Raw genomic sequence first — 22813 nt, 5'->3', positions numbered from 1 at the left:
ATAAGAAAGCCAGCCAAACCTTAAGACGAAGGAAATGTTACTGTATATTTTATATATTCTCGTGTATTTGGGGAAAGAGAGAAGGAAGATGTCATTCAAAGCTATTACAATCATTAGAGTTGTTGGATAAGGGTTTATCATTGCAGAGAAATCCTCTGACAGAGTCTGGAGTTGAAACAGACCCAGTGAATTGGTAAAAATGAATTGAGTAAAAGAAGGGATATTTATCCCTCTCTATCATACCAGATATATGTATTTAATGTTAACCCCCTAAGCTTTCTGTGTAACCAGTGAGGAAGGTGCAGCTCAGAGTACCTGAGCAAGACACAAATGTGAGGGATAACCTCTCTGAAGGAGACTCTTAGCGCCCATGAGCTGTGCTGCTCTGCCTGAAAGACATGTGCAGACTGAAACTACAGAGCATTGAATTGCATGGCAATATGGTGAAAGAAGGGGAGAGCAAGGGCTCTGGATGCTCTTAGGTGAGGTTTCGTGGGATGGAAGAGCTGATGTAGAGGCTGGAAGCTTCAGAAAGGGACAAGAAGTCCTCCCTCAACCCAGCCCTGCCTCCACTCCTTCCTCTAGCACCAGCTCTGGCGCTTGTCTGAGCTCTCACAAAACTAGCAGAAAACTATCCTTTTTCTCTCTGTGTAGGTTTTCTCCTCTTCTAGTGACTTTCTTCAGCTTGTGGGGTCAGGCAAAGCCAACACTGGCACAAGGGAAGTGGTGGGAGCACATAGCTGGAGGCCAGAAGCGGAGATGGGATTGCTTCTGCCAGCGACAGCGAGTTGTTAACTCATGTGACAGATGCTGGGGAACCTCAGCTACCAGGGTGGCTGGAGAAGGAGTGGAAGGTGAACAGCTGGATGCAAGAGGGAGTCTGTGTGTGGAAGGACAGGATAGGGAGAGTCAGGGAGCAGAAAGATTAGTTCAAGAGAAAGAAACAGCCAGGTGAGACTGGATCCAGAGAAGGGCAATTGTGATGGGGTGGACCAAGACTGCGAAAGAAGGTTGTGAAGGAGTAAAGCACAGGAAGAGTGAGGGTCTGAGGGTAGGAAGAAGCCTGGAAGGCAGTAGTACAGAGTTAAAATTGACTTTGGATGAGAGGGAACCAGGGAGAAGGATTGGGAGCTTCAGAGTAGAAATCTGAGAGTAAGTCTGGGTGCAGACAGAGGAGGAGAGGGGATCTAAGGGTGGGAAATAGTTTGGGAGAAAATGGGGCAGAGTAGGAGCTACTGATGCACAGGGGACAAGCACCTGCAATCTTCTCAAGGGGGAGAGTAGAACACTGGTAACACTTAAAAGCTAATTATTTCTGTATCCTATGCCAGGAATAAGTGAAGGGGCCTAAGGGCTTTGTCTCCAGTAGTCAGTTCCCAAAGCATCTGCAGGAAGTCTTCAGGACAGGGCAGGAAATGCAGCCCTGAGCCCTTCAAATTGCTGGTTGAAAGGACGCACTACATATTTCAGGTTGCCAGTCTCCATCAGTCAGGGAGACAGAATAAGCAGCATATTTGCCCCACTGGAAAACAACTAATACAAGAAGTTATCTGATTTTCTTCAACTTCAGGGGACCCTAGAATTTCTCTACCATCTACAGATGCAAGTGTAGCCATTGAATAACCAACATGAGTAGAATAGAATAGAACAAAACAGAACAGAATAGCATAAATAGAATAGTTTAGTTGGCAGGGACCTACAATGGTTATGTAGTCCAGCTGCCTGACCAGTTCAGGGCTGACCAAAAGTTAAAGCAGGTTCAAACACCTCCTAAACATGACAGGCTTGGGGCATCCACCACCTATCTGGGAAGCCTGTTTCAAGATTTGACACTTCTTCCTGCCTTGCCAAAGATATACATGAGGAAGAATGATGGAGATTGATGGTCCTTTCAGGTCTTCGTAAGAAGCTGTGCAGTCCACCTTGGCTGAAAAGTTCCCCGTGATTGACTGATGCCAAAATACTTGCAAAGACTAAGGTGTGAAAATGAGGAAGGATGTTATTTTTGTGGAGACAATTTGTTGTGTAACTTGTAAGAGGGACAGGGACTTTGAGGGCTTTCTGTAATTCTCTGAAGATGAGTTAGATGTACTCTCAGAGACTTTTCTTTTTCCAGTCTTTTCTATAATTTGCAGTGGTTGCAAGCCGGGCCATAGCCTGGCTCCAACTGCGTGATGAATGACTAAAGGATTTAGTGCTTTGGTTCTGGTTAGAAAAGCATCCAACTTTATCCATTGCAGAACTAGATTTCTCCGAAGGATTGTTAACTGCAATCCTAGCAAAAGCAAGTTTTGCTGGGGTGACTCCAGTCTTGTCTGGTTTCAGCTAGAATGGGGGAAAAAAAAAGAATTACTTTTTTTTCCTACTGGAACTGGTAAAAGACATGGGAAAACAGAGGGATTAGCAAAAGTATTGGGAGCTTCACAGCCTCAGTGCAAAACAGAGTGGTAAGAGGGAGGGTGGGAGCAAATTCTGGCTATCCATCCTTAATCCAAAGCTGCCTTCTCCTTCCCAGGCTGTACTTCACTGTCATACACTTGCAAATTCACTCCAGGAATGAAAACAGACTAACTTTAAGCTTGTTCCCAAAGCTGCAAATTTGTCCCTGCTGGGTGTTAATTTAACTGCTTCCAGGGCACCAGGATGTCTACTGGTGTTCACTGTGCTTGCTTTCTTCTTTTTTTTTCGCACATCTGGTGTTGTGAAAACTTCCAAGGCACCACACAGAAGAGTGATGAACTGACCACTTTTAACCCTTTCTGCAGCCTGCTAAGTGTCTCCCTCTACTGTTTTCTCCCTAGAGTGGACTCCATGGGCTTCACTACACAAGGGATCCACAAACTCTAAAGTGGGTCTTATGAGCATTGTACAGGCTGAGAATTTCTTCAGCTCCATCATCCTCTGTTTTTCCTGTGAACAAACCTGGCTAAACAGTAATAACTGGACTTCAAAAATTTCCAGCAGGAAGAAATGTATTTGGGGCAGGAAGAGGTTTTTTCCAAAATACTTCTTTTTTTCCAATTGCTTTTATCTGGTGTTGCCACTTCCCAGCAGGGAGGACGTTCACTGCAGTAGTTTTGCTCACATTATGGCAAGTGATGGCCTTTTCCTGTTGGTTTTTGATTGTTGCCATTTGTTCTGTAATGGCATTAACTGTTTATCTGCTGCATTGACTGAACCAGAGCAAATCCAAAAGAATCCAGGTGTCTCATTTCCAGTCACAGTTGTTGTACTCTGCCAGACTTTCTCCACTTTGTTTGCTTTCTGTAGAACAAGTTGTTTGCCTGACCAACTCACTTGTTTCACTACCATATTCCTAGCAACCGCATACAAACTGGCTTTTTTTGTCTTGGCTAGGGCTTCCTTGGCCTGTTGTGCAATACCAGTCTTATGTCACAAGGAGTATGCAGAGTCCTCTTGTGCTGTCTTCCTCTCAGCCCTATCATTACTTTTAACCCCCCAGCTCTGCTCTCGTGCTTCCAGCACACTGACTGTCCTTTCTCAGCCCTCGTTCCTCTTCAGTACCCAAGTCTGGGTAGCTGAAACACCATTGAGAAACATCCATGTGGGCTGTTAAACACAACAAGAAAGTAGCAGCACTCATCACATTGATGCAGAAGACCCAAGCATGCCACAGTCCTTGATTTTGGCATCTTCTCTTCTTCACATAGGGTTTTCACTGCTGAGTTTTATTTTTAAAAGAAGTAAATAGCTCTCAGTCCACAAATTACAGGGCTCTGTGGTAAATATGAAAGCTAGTTCATGGGCTAAGTACAGCTGTGTTGTCAAAATCTTGTTTCATATTTAAAGTGCTATCAAGGCTGCCCTTCCTTTTCAGAAGCAGCACTTCTTGGTGGGCAAAGCTCCAGGGCCGCAGGAAGCATTGGAGCCATTCTTCAGAAGGGTTTTCCATAGACATATATAAGTACTGCGTTAAAAAAAAAAAAATCAGATTTTTAATCCTCCTGAAATGCTATCTGGAGTGTTCTACTGGTGATCTGAAAATACTAAGGAAAATAGGGTTGTGGAGATACAAGCATTCATCTCCCTATTGTGGCTGCACTTTTTAAAGCTGCGGGGTAGGACTTACGTGTCCATAGCCAAATTATTTATGCAGATCTAGAGAATGTTCATCCAAAAACCATATAGCTTTAACATATCCACCTCTGTTTTTCTTCTAACAAATTTTCCAACCCCTGCATCTAGTAACCACCTTTGACATTGGCCATAAGTAAAATTTAGGCTGGAAATTAACTGCACAGTCCCACCAATTTGAGAAATCGTTTGGCTTTCCTGAGGAGAGTGTTGGTATCCAAAAACCTAACTGCTTTTAAGATGAAATTTAAAATAAATGTTAGATTTATGATAGCAAGGCACTCAGATTAAAAATGGAATCCTTTTTTACTCTGCTTTCATAGCAAAATACAAACTAGTCCTCTGACGGTCACCTCATGTGTCCCTTTCTCTTTAGAAAGAAACAAGTGGGGACCTGTAGAGGCCACCTCTAAGCAAAGTGGAATAGAGGGTATGGCTAGAGACACCAGATAGACAGGCATTTATTTGTAGTATTAATTTAAATGTATGGTCTGTTATGAACTCTGAGGATATTTTCCCTCTCCTCCTCCCAAAGAATCCAAATCAAATTGAAAGCTAGTCAGTTGGCACAGTAATTGTATATAAATTTGCACATGAAACATTAATTAAAGTCAAGCTGTGGAAAAAATAAAAAAGCTAAAAGACCTTTGGACATTTGTGTGAAGATCACTGCGCTCGATACCGGAGAATATAGAAATGTTTGGATTGTTTGCTCAAACAGGCACAATGTTAATGAATCATTTTAATCACCTTCATTATAGTCTTTCAAACAGAGCAGACTCCTATGCAAAACCAAGCCTGACAAAAACAACATATAAAAGCCAGAGGCAATTTTGAGGCTGCTAATTAGATAACTTTGTCTTGATGTTTGCATTTGAGCCTATGGATCTGGACAACACAGTGTGCTACTCTCAGGGCAAGAAACAAGCAAACGGCTGCTACCCCATGTCCTCTCAAATGACATTTCCAAGGTGCCCTTTGGTCTCTCTGTCTCCCGAGTAAACATTTGGGATAGTCATTATTGTGCTTTTCCCAAATTTTTCTTACATGTCTGGTCTTTTTGTGGCAACAAAACAACGCAGAAGCTGGAATTATGCCATAAATGTTACTGAACAAAAAAGACATAGGATGCCCAGATTTTGTGTTATTTTAGCCATGCAAATGCTACAAGCAAAAACTAAACCAAATTGAGTTCATGCACAAATATTAGCAGAAACAGAGATAGCAGTGATAGAAGTAATGAAATTATGTAATATATGCTAATTATTTTCTACACACTAATTCATCCATAAAGGTTCCGTGAAGTGAGTAACTATTAACTGTTCTGTAAAGGTTAAAAATTGAGATGGTGAGATCAATACTTTCTTCTAACACAGCTGGTGAAGTGAAAGCATTTGAAATATATGTGGTGCTTCTAAATAGGTGTCTTGGTACAAGGTGACTGAGTTGAGAAGAGATGAAGTAGATCAGTACTTGTGAAAACTGGCCATCTATTTAGATGCATAAACATCTTTAATTTTAGTCTCCAAAAGAGGGTTGGATTCAGAATTACCAGAAACTTTCCAGTTTTTATAAATTTTTGAAATAAAAATGTTTTGACCAAGTACTCCCCTGTTAAAAGTTCAGACAGGCAAAGATTCCTACAAATGTCAGAGTATTTTCAGGAAACTTCCTTTTAAAGATTTAGAGGTTTCACCAGCCAAAGTGATCAGAATTTAATTTCATTAATATTTAAATATATATAGCTTAAACCATTTTAAAAATTCATAGGTTTACATTCCATGCTGCAGGAGGCTGTATGTATCAATATTCACGTGTGATGGAAATAAGCTCATGTACACTACAGTAGCATCTTAGCACTTCACAAAATGGCAAATAGATGCAAGGTAAGAGCTACACTTCAAATGTAGATCACGAGAGGAATTGATTTCGCACCAAAGCTTCTGAATTTGCATCTCAACTACTTTATATATGTCTATATATGTCTATTTACACAAAGGTGAATATATTTTCATGTGTGATGATGCAGAGGGCAACTGAAATGTTATTCAAAATATGGTTCATAATTGCTATATTCCATAAACAATAGTTAAAAACAAAAGATACATTTGAATATTTTAATTTTCAGACCAATGCTCTGAAATATTGGTAAAAGCAGGTTTTTTTCTCCTGTTTTGTACAGACTCAGGTCTATCTTTTTGTTCATCAATTCAGAGTGCTACTGAGTTTCTGTGAGAAACACAAGGCAAGTTCTGTAGTGAATGAGAAAGAAACAAAGACCATACTCATCTGAAATACCCTCACCAGTTTTGCTCAAAACAGCAACGTGAACAGCAGGAGTCACTGTGATGGAAGTGGGGAGCACACACACACACACATACACATATATATACATATGGGATAATGATGCTGGTTGTTTACACCTCAGGCAACCTCTGTGTCCATCTCAGGCAACATATGGAAGGGAAGAAACATCTTCCTTGCAATTAGTCTGAGACTTTTCAGACCATGAGAGGATATGAGAGAGGAGATATAGACAGAGATCATGAGTGACATGGGGAAGACAAATGGAGAATTAATCACTGTCTCCTAGCATGAAAGTTGTAGGCACCTACTGATATCATCAGGCAGCAAAACAAGCAAGAAGGTGGCATCTTATCCCTAACACCAGGGAGCACTTTCTCCAGGCATCTTTGCTACACAACATTGTGGATACCAAAAGTAAGCATGGGATCAAACCTGGAGTTGGGCAAATTCAGAAGAAAAATTTCTGAAAGGCAGTCAGACAGTATGATGTAGAGGCAAAGCTGCACTCAAAATGCCTAAATTTGGAAGCTATACTGGACACAATCCCAGCATATAGAGGCTCTGTTCCTACAGTCCGTCTTTGAACATCTCTTGATCACTCTAAAGGTGACCACTGTAACACACAATTCTGTTTGGAGCCACAGAAATAAGGGTGCTTCATCACAGCAGAAAAGACTGCTACTGATACAAAGAATGCCTGAAATAGTGTCCTGTTTGAGGGAATTAATCTCAAATTAATTCTTCCCCAAAGAAGTTTAGGATCACCTAAACTACAGCCCCTCATTGTAGCAGTATTTTTTCACTTGACTGGTTTCAAGTTGACCTGGCCCATTTTGGCCCAGCAGCCTCAGGGCTTGTGACAGTGGATCTGCTATTTGCTTTTCAGCTCTGAGAGCAGGCACAGGGATGTGACTGAGAGCCATGACTCTTGGAAGGAGTTTTTTCCAAGATGGGAGCTCTGTGAGAGTTTAGCACCCCCCAGAAGTTTCTACTGCCATATGTGCTCCTCCTGCTGCTGCCTTCAGGGCAAGTTTAATGACTGCTTTCACGGGGTAGCACAAATGTCCCAAGGAACACAAGCAACAGAAGGGAAACGGTGATTTTCAACCATTTATAACTGATCCAAACTGGAATGGCATTTCATGGAGAAGCCAAAAGCAATAGTGTAAAGGTACTAGTCTTGTTCACTTTCAAATGTTTCTTGCAAAAAAATGAAGGAAATTAGATTTATAAACTAATTATTGCAGGATCCTGTTCAAGCCAAGTATGTAAAGCCCCCATTATACTAATGTCTGCTTTTTACATTATGTTCAAAAGACTTCTGCTGATTACTAGGGTGATCTGGGGAAATAGTGACAACAAAAATGTTTACCCCTCCCTGCTATTGCAATTTCCTAAGAAAAAATTTTGTCTCTGATTCTGATTGAGGCAGAGATCCCCTTTGTATCATTATGACCACAGAAAAGAGCTTTTAATCGAAGAAAAATTTAATTATATCTTCAGACCACTTTCATGTATCAAGGACTTAGTGTTAATAAGAATCAGGCTTTAGGTGTTCCAAATGCTCTTTAAAAATAACATAACAATGTACAAAGTAAACTCCTAGTTATTAATTCAAGATCAGTATGAGCAGCAGCAGCAGTAAAGAAACCCAATATATCCATCAATCAACACTGTGGAACCCTATTTGTTTGCACTAGTTAGAGAGTGATGAATAGGTCCTCTGTGTAAAACATTCAGCTACAGTGTGAGAGGGCAATAAATTATATTTGTTAATTTTATATGCCATACATATAAAAATCACTAAAAATTGTCAGTGCACTCTGATGGTGACAGAAAGGTTTGGCGCTGTAGGAACCTCAATGCAGTGCTTTTTCATCTCCACGAGTGAAGGTCTTTTTTGGCATTTCAGGGAATAAAAGCCTGGAGGAAGAATTTTGCCTACTAATCACTTAGGTTCCAAGCTGCCTCGCTGAACAATACTTATCTAAATATGATGCTTCTCATGCTTATAATCCCCGTTAGTAAAAGGAGAGACAGGGACCTCCAGAGAATGAGTGACTCTGTCCCCCAGGAGGTGCCAAGAGCAGTGGTGGTGTGTGTGGTGGTGGCAGAAGCGGTGGGGAAATGATGCCATGGCTCACCCCACTCTAGAGAGCCAAGGGCAGATGAGGTGGATGCCCAATGCCCCATCAGGGTGGTGAACAGGCAGGCATGAGCTCAGCTGTGGGGCCAGCCTGTGAGCAGAGTCTGGCCTTTAAGCGACCAGCAGTGAGAGTTTGGTCTCTGGCAAAGGTAGAGAAGAAATTTACACCTGGGCAGCCAGCATAGGCTACATTACCATGTCAGCCTAGTATTTCTCAGGCTGCTTTCAAGCCGCAGCTGGACCATGGTCAGTGGGTGCAGTCTTTTAAGCCCAAGTTAGACTATTGCAGTTTGGTTCATCTTTATCTGTGTGAGCTCTTTCCACTTTTGGCTGTGCGCTTTGACCAGGACAAAACTTCGCACACACACATCCTGTCTTCTGTCCTACTGCTACACTGTTGTACAGCTCTATTCACGTTTTCACACCCAATTCCATAGCAGCCAAGACTAAGCTTGCATGTGTGCAGCCTCAGCCCTGCTCACTTACACTGAAGCTGCTTTTCAGAAATCTTTCCTGGGTGACATCGTGTGGTGTATACTGCAGAAAGGTGCATAGTCTGCAATGATTCTAAACAGTGCAGGCAAAAGTATGTTTGAGTATTTTTTAAACCATCATCGCAGAGGACAAGGCAAGTTTGACAAACCACTCTGCTTTTTGAAAGCTTGCTTTGTGGCAGTATTTATTTTTCAAATCATGGCAGCAAGAAAATGAATCTAATGCATGAGATCGTTGCCATGTCATTAAATGGTATTGTAAAAGCTGCACTTACTTTCATGGGAATGAGGTTCTTTGCCAAAAATGAGATGCCTCAGCTCCCCTGTGGGACTGCATCCTAGCTTGGAAGGAATGGAGGAAGCTGCTGTGAGCAGTCAGAGCAGATAGCAGGAAGGATGGTGCATTTGTGGCAGCTTGTTTGTAAGGATGGAGGAGCAGCTCCACCCTTGGCAGCTGATGCAGCAAGCCTGGCGCAAGGTGAGGCCAACAGATCCACCGGGTGTCCCTGCCCTCACATGCCTATTCCCCAAACTGCTGCTTGCTTCTTCCAGCACTTGCGTGTTGCTCCTGCTTATACCTGGGTGCAAATCCGAAGTCATTGCACTGAAACTGGCTTACACTTTGCAGGGTGCTAGGACAGGGCCGAGTTCAACCTGCACACACAGCACAGCATTGGCAAACTGCTCGGTACCTACAGGGCAAAATCAGGAAGCCTTCACTGATGGCAGCACTGAGCTTTATCCCCCAAGCTGCACAGTAGAAATGAATGTAAAAATAAAACTAGCTTTGCTTGATTTGTTAAACACAAATAGTTTCAACCCCCCTGTCATCAAAAAGTAATTTTTTTCCTAGCTATGTTTTTTTGTCGTAAATGGGGAGAACTCATTAACACTGGTGTTTTGAACTGTAGTTTAATAGAAGGCAGACTAATACAGTTTATTAAAATATGCATGTTTGATGTTAGAGGCAATGTTTGCATAAATCCTTGGGGAGAGGATACTGTAGAGCTAAAATGATGTTTTTCACAGCCAAATGGCATAATCTCATTACCAAAGTTTTGTGATCAAGATGAAAGGTACACTTAGTAATTGCAAGGGATAAACAGTTTTTTCTCCATAACTGCCCTTATTACTCACAGATAACAGATCCAGAGCAGACTGTTACATTTCCTTCTCTTCCCTTTCTGTCTTCTTTCCTTTACCACCCACTTTGCTTATGATTCACCAGCAGTTTCTATGGATGTAAGGAATGAGGGAAATTTCTGTTCTCCTATTTCATTGCAGAAGAACATCCTGAAGAGATACATTTGCAAACGTTTAGCCTGGTGAGGCAGATATTGCTCAGGGGAGATAAAATTTTAAAAACTGAAATTCTTTTCCATTACTTTCCTCCACCTTCTAGCTTTCCAGCAGTCTGCTCAGCACGCTGCTCTTCAACCTCTTCCAGCTGGTGAATCCACATTATTTCAAGGAAATCCACAGACCCAGTTCAGCAAATAGAAACCTTGTTTTCCTTTGTTACCTTTTTACCCTCAGAAGTAATCTGTGACTCCTGGGCATCTGATCTTAGGCTGAAAACTAGATTTAGCAGATATGAAGGACGAAGGGTGCTTCTGTGAGAAGAGTATAGCCCTCCTAAACATTCCTCTGACTACATTGTCCTTGGAGAGGAAAAAGAAGTCCTTACCTTGCTTGCAGGATATGGGAAAAATCCTTTTTTGCCTTTAGTTCAGTACTGCTGCAGCAGCAGTTGGGGTAGCCTTTGGGCTGTATTTTTATACAAAGCTGAAATGAAACTGTGCAGTCAAAGCACTGGACTCTAGTGTGATCTGGCAGGCGTTAATTTTACGTGTTCTGGTGGACATTTTGTTGAGTACCTACTGGCAGTTTTGGTTCAGAAAAGAAGATAGATTGCACTGTGGGGGTTTTTTCTGCTTCTTTACAGCTAGCTTGTCATATCTGTAACTGAGGCCCTTACATCAGGAACTGACACTGTTCCCATGTCCTAAATGATTATATGACTCTGTAGTATTGAGTGATGTGTTAAACTTTTCTAATTATCCTATACTGTATATCTTGTGTTCAAACATGGTCACAAACAGGGCTGTTTCTGCTCCCATAGATGTAGATGGCAGAAAGCCAGCTGGAGCTGCACCAGGTGCCACTTGTGGCCCAGTGACCGTGTGTTTGGGGGGAAATGGAAGAGCTTAAGTTCATGGAAGATGCAAGAAAAAAGAAGTTGGAGCAGGATGAGATCTAAAATGATGTTTTGAAGGTTCTTTCTCTTTTGCAATGTGATTCCTCATTCATCATGCAAATTTATAATTTTCATGCAATTGAAAAATAATTTTTGTTATGAAAGTGCATTTGATTAGCTTGTACGGTTGACAACTAGTAAATACACACAAAAAAACTCCTCTCCTAATGGGAACTTTCACTTTTTACTAGAGAAAAGGCATATTTTCTTTATCATAAGCAGAGAGAGAGGATGAAAATTTGTCCATCTCCTTACTGGCTGTAACCCAAGAACTTTACACAGGTGATCTGAACTTGTTGTGTCATGACATAAAGCCATGACTCAGATATGTGCCTAGCTGGATCCTCACCAATGCTGCCACAGTAACTATGTACAAGGGCATTCAATTAGTTGTAGAAATCAGAGTCACTCCTTGTCTTAAAGCTCTTGATGCTCCCAGAGTGATATCAGTGTGCCAGAGCGTAAATAAAGCCCAGACCATGAAATTCAAATACACAGTGGCCTGACCCAGAGTCCCATGGAGGCCAACACAGCAGTCCCAAGAGCATGTATTTACCATAATTCCTTCTCCTTCTCACTGGTCACAGAGCTGGCTGAAGCACTGGGGTGGATACATCTATGCTGTAAGACAAGTGTTATTGTCAGCGTAATTTCTGTCACTCATCAGCAGTAATGCTGCCATCAGAAGGACTCCTGTCAGCATACAGTGAGCCTCCACTGGGGGCTGTGCCAGAGTGTCTGCTGTAAAAGAAGCATCCTGCTGTGGACAAGCCTGGGTCTCCTTCTGCCATTCTGAAGGAGCTTTGGAGCATTACCTGGTTGTACCACCCCCTCTTATACACAATAGAGGGATTTGAAGGTATCTTAACATGTATCCAAGTCAGCAAAAGTGGCTAGTCTTCCTAAGCCCTCAGCATCCATGGTTGTAGCCAGATCTCCAGAAGTGCTTATCAGCTTCTGAAGCTGTGCAATGGAATGCCAAATGCCTGCCTAGGACCTCATCCTGCTCAAAACTACAGGACTCCTCACTGGAGCGATACAGGCAGATGGATCACAGCACTTACAGCATCTCAACACTGTCATAGAGATGTCCAAATTTTGCCCTCATGAGTCTCATGAATTTCTGTGTCATGCCTCCCTGGAGGCAGACCTCCATTTCAGGGATTGTGGTGGCCTCTGCCACATCTCAGAAGAGCCCATACCTGTCAAAGCTTCTTGGATGGATTTGTGATCCCTGAAGAGCTGTATGCACAGCAGACCAGAGGGTCTGGGACAGAAAACAAGCCACAGAGAAGCTCTGCTGTGGGAGATTTACCAGTGCTTGCCTGCTCCAGCAGCCTGCTCAGAAGCCACACCATGGCCTGAGATGGTGCTATGAGCTGTCTCTGCGACCTGGGTCCTGCTATGAGCCATCTCCCTCCATGTGACTCAGGCGCATGACCAATACACCAAATGAGTGCTGCATGATTCAGCTCTATAGAGCTGCGAATGATGGAAGAGGCAAGAAATGAGAGCTGTTACAAGTTAAAAGGTTGTGAAAATGAGAACTCAGATGATACATTTTTTGTTGAAGCTACTTAAACTGGAGGTCAGGTTTTCTAGAGCTCTTCACTTGACAGCAGCAGTCAGATGCAAATAACTTGATTTTAGCAGTGCACCTGCCATCTCCATCTTTTCCAAAGACAGCGGTGCCAAAAGTCAAAAATGAGGGATTTTGAAAATCTTATCCAGAGCTGCTGGTGGCTGTCATCCCAGTTTTGATGTTGAGTAGCTACAGTCTGAAAGGGTGGATAAGTGATTGGTTTAGACTTCGCTGAAGTCCCTTCAGAGAGGGTTTTGGACTACTGATCGATTCCTTCAGCTAGAAAAGGTCTGTAATCTAAGCTGACAGGAATCTTGAAGTTGAAACATAATTCAATTTCAGCTCTTGGCAGCATGTCTCTATCAAAACATGATACAGTCACCTCTGGAAAGAGGAACAACTGTATCCCTTCTAGTTAGACTCAGATGTGTCAGAAGCATAGGAAGAAAAAAGCAGGTAAAAATAATGGAGCAGGAAAATAAAATTAACATCTGTCTTGACATCTGTCTTGTCTAAATTTCTGTTTGCCTTCCAGCTTGTAAGGTTTTTGGAGAAAAACATAAAAAATAAGCCTTTGACTCTATGTAGCACTATTATGATACATATTTTGAGGCCAAAGTGTCACTGGTTATGGAAAGAAAGGAAGGGAGTGAAAAAGATACCTTCTTACCAACTAGTCGGTCCCTGGTGTGCATTATGAGTCATAGCTTCTTATTTCACTAAGAGAAACAAGTTTTTACTCTTTTTTCCTCTTCCTGTTAGCAATACATAGCACTGACAGCACAGGGAGGACTGACTGGATCACGCTCTGGCTCTTAGGTCACTAACAGCAGAGCTAACTACGTTTTTATTGCTGCAATGATGCAGAGGCTAGAAGAACACAGCCTGACTTTCAGCCCACAGGTAGTGTTCACATTCCTGGCAGCTGGAAGACACAAATGAGAGATTTTGCAATGGAAAGAAAATGTGAGCCCAGCCCTCTGAGTGTTCACGTTGACAGCAGATGCTATACAAAAGCATGGCTCTAAAAAACCCCACAGATAGAACAACAGACTGTTCAAAAAAAGAAAACTGTGGGACAAGTCCAACTCTTAGTAAATCCTAAACCAGCCTATGCCCTTTTTGAGAACAGAGATATGGTCTTGAGGGGCAGAAACAAAGCTGAAAGAGAAAGCAGTGGGGCAAAGCAGGAGTCAGAGTTTTACTGACCCGAGGCCAGGTATCCTTTCACCACAGCAGGCATCACTATCTGGGATGTGCTGTGGGAAGATGCTCTATGCTCCCTCCCCAAGAAAATCTCCATAGCTGGATTTGGGCCGTGTAAATTATTTTGTTAATGATAAAGCAACCGTTTGGTGGATTTGTCATCTGAGGAGGTTCATGCCAAGAAAGTCCTGTTCAGTCTCCTCCATGTGCCATGAGCGTGCATTAAAAGCCTAAGGGCCAAATACTCCAGTCTGTTTCCAGTGTAAGAAAACAAGATTTAAACCAGCAGGTTTGCTAAACTGGGACTATGGCAATGTATTTCACACAATTTAATCTGTCTCTTGTATTTGTTGCTAACCAAAACATATTTCATTTAACCAAAGAATTAAATTGGTCTAGTAGGTGCCAATTTTGCATGAACCTTATTCCTATACTCATTTTCTTACTCTTATCATTTTGGCTTTCCATAACTTTATTACATGTGAATGGGTGTGGGTGCCAGCAGTCTTTTTTCCCTCTCATTTCTGCAGAGCTTGCCATGTGCATGCTATGTACACTTACATGCACTAGGAAGCAGTCCCAGCGGAGTTGCTCTGAGTATGTTGCCAGCACATAGCAGAGGTGAAACTGCCCGGCTGCAATAAAAAGTTTTGCCCTTGAGGCAAAAAGAGGGATGGAGACAAAAAGCACTTATCATTTCCTGTCACTGTTATTGTCTCATGGTTCCTCCTCAGCTAATGCCAGACCTCTGGCAGCGGAGCGGGGAGGGATGGCAGAATTCATGCTGTGCATCCATTGAATTAACAGTTTGAAGGAAGAGGCTTCCAGTAGCTCCTTGAAGAATCGGTTAGAAGTGAAGCTCAGGCAATTCTGCTCATTAGGTATGTCCCTTTGAAGGGTAGGATTTGCCTTGTGAATTATTTAATTTAGTTTAACAGAAAGCTTTTAATTCATTCAACTAAAAGCACTTAAATCTACAGGTTCGTTGAAGTCAATGGGAACTCTTTCAGTGACTTCAGTGACTTTGGTCCTATAAAATAATTTTTCTAATTATATTTATTTAATTCATTTAGTTGTATTAAAGATTTCTGGCACAGGAAAAAAAATCTCTTGCTTTCTGAATTTAATGATAATTCTACTTTCTAAAAGTCATGTTTCAATGAAGGACTTCATTCTGTCATCAAACCAAACGAAACATCCATGATATTTGAGCTCTCCTAATGTTTATGAAGTATGGATGCAACTTGAATATATAGCAGTCATTTCTATTAGGACTAGAATTTAAAATTTATCTCTGCACTTTTTCTGCATTTCAATATTAAGCATTTAATTTAGTCCCGCCAAATCTACTAAAGAAAAATCCTCAACAAAAAAAACATTTTGAAATATCAATGTCTCAACAAATCATTGATAATTTGAAAACTATATGCTTGACCCTTTCAAAATTTTCATCCTCATTCATACACCAGTAGCACTTTTATTTTTGTAGCAGCCCAAAATCTGGCAAGACACTCATCTCTCCCACTGACATCACTGAATCATGGATCAGTGCACATAGGCTGGAAGCTTGTGATTAATATCTTCAGGCTAATATTTATACACTTACCTATATTTTACTCCTAAGAATAATTCAACTACCATCAGAACTTTTTGGTTCACTGTATAACTTGAAGTAATTATTTCAGTAACTGAAATAATTACTTCACCAAGTACACACTACCATTGTAAAAGCAGATAAAGGCAAGCCAAATCACAGATGTGTTGTCCTCAGTGCACTCAACAACAAAGTAAATGGCAGTCTCTGCACTAAAAATTTTACATGTTCTCTGACTTATTTTTAAACTGTGACATGCCCTTGATTTTTCGTGTGTATACAATAACCAGAAATACTCATGCATATATTGCGTTAGTGGAAAGTGCTGCAAAAACATTTTTGTTATCTATCCCCAAAAAATTTGCTATCAGTTTTTAACTGTAGAAAGCTACAAGATAAGTCAGAACAGTTTCAAAGATTGCTCTTCATCAGCTTTAAATTAGTTGCTCTTCAGCCAAATTTCGAGGTTGATATCTTTTCAGTTTTGAAATAGCACTTGCACATCTTCAGCCTGACCTCTCAGCCAGTATTTAGTAACAACAGGAGTCCAGGATCTCTGCTGGGAGTCTGCAATGCCAAATAAAATCACTTCATTAAAACCAACATTGAAGTGGCATCAAGTTAAGGGGACAATAATTTCTTAAATAGCACCAAGTTATTCCCTTGCTACCATCTGCCTATGGCCTGATGCTCTTCTTAGGGCAATTCTCTACTATTGCCATGCCCTTTCTGGCATCTATGTGTGTCCCAAGCTAAGAGAAACAGCTTGAATGATTTGGTTTTGTTTACCCTCATTTTGCACTCCTGCTTTTAGTAGCAGAAGTGGTCCCAGGCACTGTGCAGCTCTCAGTGTTTTGCATTTTTTTACTTTTGTTCTTTCATACTTTTGCTGTGACGAGGGAGCAGAGTCTCTCTGCCAACCATGTATGCCTAAGCAAAACTATTTGGGGCTTTGAAGGCTGAGCCCAACACAAAGCATTCCCAGTAAGATCTGTTTCGTATATATCATCTCTTAAGTATCCTTTAAAATGCTTCATTAATTGTGAGGCATTAGTACAGGCAGGGAGGAATAACTTTTCACTTAATCATTCATGACCAAAAGGTTTCTTGTAAACTGGATTCAGTCTCTCATGTCCAGACTTTTTATTCTTATATCTTGCTTCTCATTTGAAGTAGCAATCTGCTACTTTTCCTGAAAACAGTTCTTTCCAGGCCAAAGGAAATGGTATGAAACGGCTTTTTCCTTCTCCCAGGCCTACATCCAGGACAAGAGAGTCCAGAAACTCGCTACCGAGTGTCGGACACAGAGTCCCACCAGGGACAGGTGCTGTTGAAGCCAACGACCTGGTTCAGATCTGGGGAGATGAAGTCTTTCCCCAGTTGCAAATGTCTGTTACTTAAGAAGAAGAGCTGGTGTCCCCTTTTACTGTCAAAACAGAAAAGAAATCTGGTGAATTATTTTCCATGAAGTTTGTTTTATTACTTACCTTGCTGGCTGGGTGAAAATTCCTCTGAAGTTCATAAATTTTATTCTTTTCAGTTGCTTTTTGGGGTGATGGGACCTCATTGAGTCAGTAGGTCTCCTTTATCACCCTCAAGCTAGAAATGCAAGGAAGAAAAGAAAGAATTAAAATTCTGTACAAAGGTCAGAGAAAGCTTAAAGTCTGCAACTCGAAACCACTGGCACGAAGCTGCAGCACTTCATATTTCTGCTGGGAAGGGATCCTGCTTGTGGAATCAGAATAAAAGAAGTTCTTGTGAATCTTACCAGTGAATGTAGTGATATATACAGTCAAAATTATATATATGTGTGCATATATACATGCATATTTGTTATATATATATATTTGTTATATATATGTGCATGTATACAAAGATGGAAATCTTTAGGGGCAGTTTTCATTTGAAATCCTTGCTTACTCCTGGGTGATTAGAAAGGATAATAATAACAGTAAAAAAAACTCAAATGGGGGATTAAATCCACAAGAGAAGAAGTGCTCCATTTATTGGAGCTTTGCTTATCTCGCACAGAGTAAGGGGATTATGCGATTGCTTTTGTGTTCTGAATGATTGTGGCTAGACGGTTTCTGACATAATAGACTTGCCTACTGAAATAGAAACATTACTGTGAGATGGATTTGCAGCTGGCTGCAGAAAAGCGTTTGTCTGAACAGAAACGTCCCTTGTAACTTACTGAAACACTTGCTCTGAGTGTGGAAGTCAGGCCTTTTGGGGAAGACATACACTGCCTTATGCTAGATTCGCAAGCTGCCATAGCCTTTGGAGACACTGGGGCTGATGCACTGCGGAGAAGGGACCTGTGTTCATAAGCCCTTTTGAATGGACAATGCAACCCAACGCTTGTGGACTGGAGGCAGGGTGTATAAGGAAAGCTGGCTTTTGGGACATGTTGCTAACAGATGCAATGGGCACCAAGCAAGGAGCTGGATTTGCAGGACCACAGTGGAGTTACATGGTCAGCTGACATAGGCTGTCCCCAAGAGCAGGCTTTGCAAATATTTCTGTGCCGGAGCTCCATCTCTCCAGACATGCAGAGTACAGACTCCTTTGTGATAACCATTAGCTTCAAATACTACTTGGGAGACTTGGAGCTGCAGGGCTCCCTGCAGACCTCACAGCTTTGCTTTGCTTATTCAGACTGACCCATGTGCTGTCCTCCAGGGTTGCCGTCTGCGTTTTCAGGATGGCATTGTGTTCCTTGGATGTATTCAGTCCTGCTTTACTCTGGTGTCATGATCACAAAGGGCTTTTAGTATTAGACACAACTTTTATCAGAGCAGAAGGAAGCCTTTGAATCCTTTTCCAGTCAAGGACATGACTTCCCCACTAAAGGTGATACTGGGGCATGAAGAGCAGGGGTCAGTTCTCTGTGCCCCTGCCTTTCCTTGGGCCACTTCTTTCCCTACTTTGGTAGCTCAGCAAATCCCACGGGACAGAAGAGGTGCTCCCATCCAGCATGGCCGGGCAACAAGAGAACCAAAACCCCAAGTTGGGACTTTTGAAGCTCTCAGTGTGGGGTGGGGGCAGTTGGCTTCAGAGGAGCAGCGCAAAGCCAGTGCAGAGCATGTGGGAAAAATCCTCCCCCTCTAAATCTGAAACAGTGCACCAGGGCACAATGCCAAGTCAGATCTTTGGGCTGTGCTTTGCTATCCCTCCCACCAAATCTCAGTATGTACTTTCCAAACGTTTTGTCAAAATAAAGCTTGATCCCAGGGCCTCTTATGTGCCCATGGATGGCTGTCCTCAGGAAAGGGACAGCCTGGGAGGGATGTGCCCCAAGATGCAGCTCCATGGGCCCATCTATCCCTTTCACAGATGGAGCACACTCCTGTGTCAAACTATTTTGTGAGGCAAGGCAGCCCAAAGCCACGTATGTGTCGGAAAGGGACAGCAAAGAGTTAAGGTGTTCAGGCAGTCGCAGCCACATCAGAGCTACTCTCCTTTCCTGTTTTCATTCATCTTTGGCCACTTCCACCAACACACCCACTCCCACCCCTTCCCATAACCTGGTCACTTTGTTTGGGGAAAACATTAACTTTCTGCAGTGTTGCTCTTAGAGTGGTGTGGGGGTTTTTTTGCTTTAAGATTATGTCACTTTAAAATCATTTCACTTCTAAAAATGACAATAAACTTTACACTTTCCTGCTGTAAAACAGGCCAGTGCTGTCACTAGTTTGCCCATTCTGGGGGATTTATGGCCCCATGTCTGATGTGATGCAATCCCTTCAAATGAAAAATCATCACGACTGAGCCTGTAGCACAAAGAGACGATTTAAGAGGAGCGGGAATAATTAAGGCTGGCCCTTACAAGCCCAGCACAAAGGCATTTCTCAGAGCAGCCTGTACTCACAGTGAATAGGCAGAAGGGGATCTTAGTTGTCCAAGACTGAAATCCCCCGTGGTCTCCACCACATCTGCGAATGAAGGCAAACCTGTGTCTTTGGATTTTAGCCAGTGCCTGGGAAAAAACGAGAATGCAATTATGGTGGGTTCCTTCCTCCTTGAGCCCTCCAGACCTTCCTAAGACAGTCCTGGTGAGGGGAGGATGCTGAGCATGTGCCAGTAGCAGCACACATGTACCCACACAGCTCTGTACCACCCTGCTCTCAGTTGTTCCCTCAGTAAGAAACTGAGACCATCATGTGGCCCCACATATTTGCATAAATAGCAGATAGGACTTCAGTTCGGCCATGGCTGGCATCCCTTGCTTAGTAACTGCTGTCTCACTTGAGCTTCTGACTTGAGTTTGGCATCCCTTGGATTTAGAGACTCCTGCTACCATGCCTCCTGCATGGGCTGCTCAGCTTTGTGCCAGTCTAGAGCAGGATTCTTCTCGGTGTCCCCGAAAAGCCCAAACCAAGAGCTTTTTAAAACCTGTGATTGTTTCCCAGGGTCTTGGGGACCGTAGCTGTGTTAAACCTCCCAGATATCTCTCTTCCTGGTGGTCCCTGCTGTAGCCTGCCTTCCCCTCAGGGACCCAAGGGCCAGGTCACCACCTCCTGCTGTGCTGTTGGGGAATCAAAAAGGTCCTATGGTGCTCCAGTCTTCCCCTCTGTGTTTTGCCTAAGGCACGAAACTGCCTGTGGAGGGAAAAATTGCCCAGCAAATGAATGTCCTCCTGCCCATTTACTATGTGCTTGAAATCTGAAATTTGAGAGCAGTTAAAATTCAAACAGGGCATTTAAGGAAGAGAAAAAGGCATGTTTTAACTAAAATAATAGCTTAGGTTATATTTAAAAAGTCCCCACCAGGACAGTTTCCCCAGAAATTCAGGGGATTTTAGACTGCTGCTTTAAATGAACCACCAAGGATGCTTTGAAACTGGCACGTGTTGCATTAGCAGCCCTTGCCGATGGGCTGCTCTCTCTTTGGGAATGGAATTCATGTCCAAAATGTTAAAGGAAATTACCACTCCAGTTAAATGACAGGGTGGTAGTTTCAAAAACACACAACTTCAGTTTATCTGCCCCTCTTCAACTAAAAAAATTACCAGTGATTGCAACAGGAACAGGTTCTGTTATTAAATCTCACTCATTACCTAGAAATGTGACTGAACAGAAAAGCAACAAGCATGCTACAGAGGTCCAGTTTTTGTTTACACAGTATTTTGAACTAAAGGATATATATAGTTTTCATCTTCAGTTTCTGGCTTGGCTCTGTCTGCCTTTCCAAGAAGGAAACTTCAGATTATAAAAGCCTTAGGTCAACTTGCAGCTGAAAGCACTCTAAGATCACCATCTTTGCAGCAATGTGCACACAAGTGGTGCAGTTTAATAACGATAATAAATGAAACAAATATAAGAAGTGTGCCAGTGCTAATCACATTTCATATGAGCAAGCTTTTTTAGCCTTAATGCAGGAAAAAAATGTATCATTGATGCAGCTCCTCTTGTTTTCTATGATTTCTCTGTCTGGTTTTTTATGTACTTCTTAAATCCAATTCTGAATGTGACTCACTGGTAATCTCAACAAATTTCCTTCAGGGAAACCATCGTGTCAAAAGTTAGGTCTGAGAAAATGGCTCATTTACTCTACATACTTACTCTCATTTTCTGTTTGTAGGCCATCAATGCAAATTCCTGCATCAGATAACTGCATTGCTTTATTTTATCTGGAAGCATGTTTTTAAACTTTGGACTATTCATGAAGAATTCTCAGTTAGCATTTCATGGCCGAGTTGTGATAGTTAATTCCATGTGGTCACATGAGCCCAGTAGCATCATTTCTGTTTGTTCATTTGGTAGCCATGACAGCTAAGTTTGAAAAGGAAAGAACTATATTCCTTCAGTATACTGGTTTTCACTGGTCAGGGAAGCAATGCCAACTATAGATAGAATAGGGCTGGACTTAGCCAGCATGGTGTTACAAGAAGAGGTTGTGTCCTAAATTTTTCCTGCAGTGCATTCCATCAGTACATCCTTCACATTTTTCCTAAAAGCTTCCCCCATCATTCTCCTCCAAACCTCCTCTCCTCAACTTTCTGTCTCCTGTCCACATGCCTGTTTCTTTCACGACCCACAAGAGAACTGGGCTCTGAGGAGCGGTTGGAGGTGGATCCATAGATGTGAAGAGCTGACAGCACTGCTATGGCTGTGCCAATTGAAGCTTTATCCAAATCCTATCTAAACTTATGAAACCATTGGGACAAAGGTCTTGGTGTCACTCAGTCATGCTCACATTGTCCTCAGAGGTGAAATGAAAAGACAGTATGCAGCTAGATAGAGAAGGACAAGAACGTGTTCTCCTACTGCATGTGTTTATGCAGTATCTGGTTGAGGGTTGAGGGTTGCAACCATCCCAATTCTCCAGCTGTTGCTTAAGAAGGGAACGTCTCCTACATCAGCCTTATTGCCCTTGTTATTATTGCTTTCCATTTGCTAAATAATAGATTATACTCTATGTTAGAGTTCCTGTTGTAATAGATGCAAATGATTTGCATTTTTTGGTTGTTTTTTTAGAGATGATCTGCAAATAAACATTGGGTCTACTCCAGCAGTGAAAAACCCATAATTGTCTGAATATTGAGAGAAACATAGTAGCTGGAGCTGCAAAATGAATGTGTAATGGTGTAGATTCATTCCTGTTAGCACTTTCCTTGGGCACGTTTCCTACACAGATAGAATATAAAATTGGTCGTTTCAAAAGAAAGTGGGTGCAGGCTCTGTCTTCGGGCACATGGTGAGCTCAGGTAGAAGTTGGGAGGAGATGCCATCTGCTGGGAAGTTCGGACATTGTCAGAAGGAGAAGCAGAGTTGGAAGCAGCTGTGAGCAAATGATACGGAAGATTAAATTAATGCTCTATGTCTAGCCACTAGCTAGGGATGAATCCCACCTCCCACTTTCTCTGCAGCTTGGAGCACTGAGGCGGCTGTTTTCCTCCTGGTGAGATGGTTGTCCAGCCCTTGTTGGCCAAGTAGCTGCTGAATCATGGCCACCACCACTGTTTGCAGTTGTAGGAGCCTCAGAAGGAGCATGTGGAAGGCAAGAGAGATAGAGGTCAAATAGGAAGATTTAGGACTATTGGTAGGAATTGGTATAAAAAAGAATATAAGGTTAAGAATCTAAAAATTTAAGTAAGAGGGGGAAAAAATGAGCCCATAGAAGCCTTGAA

The 22813-nt window shown here is 42.2% G+C and overlaps 1 protein-coding gene across 1 annotated transcript in view; it reads left to right on the top strand.

The window, feature by feature from the left end:
• Nucleotides 1-22813, top strand: part of MAML2 (mastermind like transcriptional coactivator 2) — a 215428-nt gene that overhangs the window by 159203 nt on the left and 33412 nt on the right. The gene's annotated exons all lie outside the window — the stretch shown is intronic.

The sequence above is a fragment of the Pseudopipra pipra genome, chromosome 2 (genome assembly GCF_036250125.1).
Source record: "Pseudopipra pipra isolate bDixPip1 chromosome 2, bDixPip1.hap1, whole genome shotgun sequence".
In the NCBI taxonomy this organism is placed as follows: domain Eukaryota; kingdom Metazoa; phylum Chordata; class Aves; order Passeriformes; family Pipridae; genus Pseudopipra; species Pseudopipra pipra.
The sequence above is the reverse complement of the archived record's forward strand: the minus strand, read 5'-3'. Positions and strand labels throughout refer to the sequence as shown.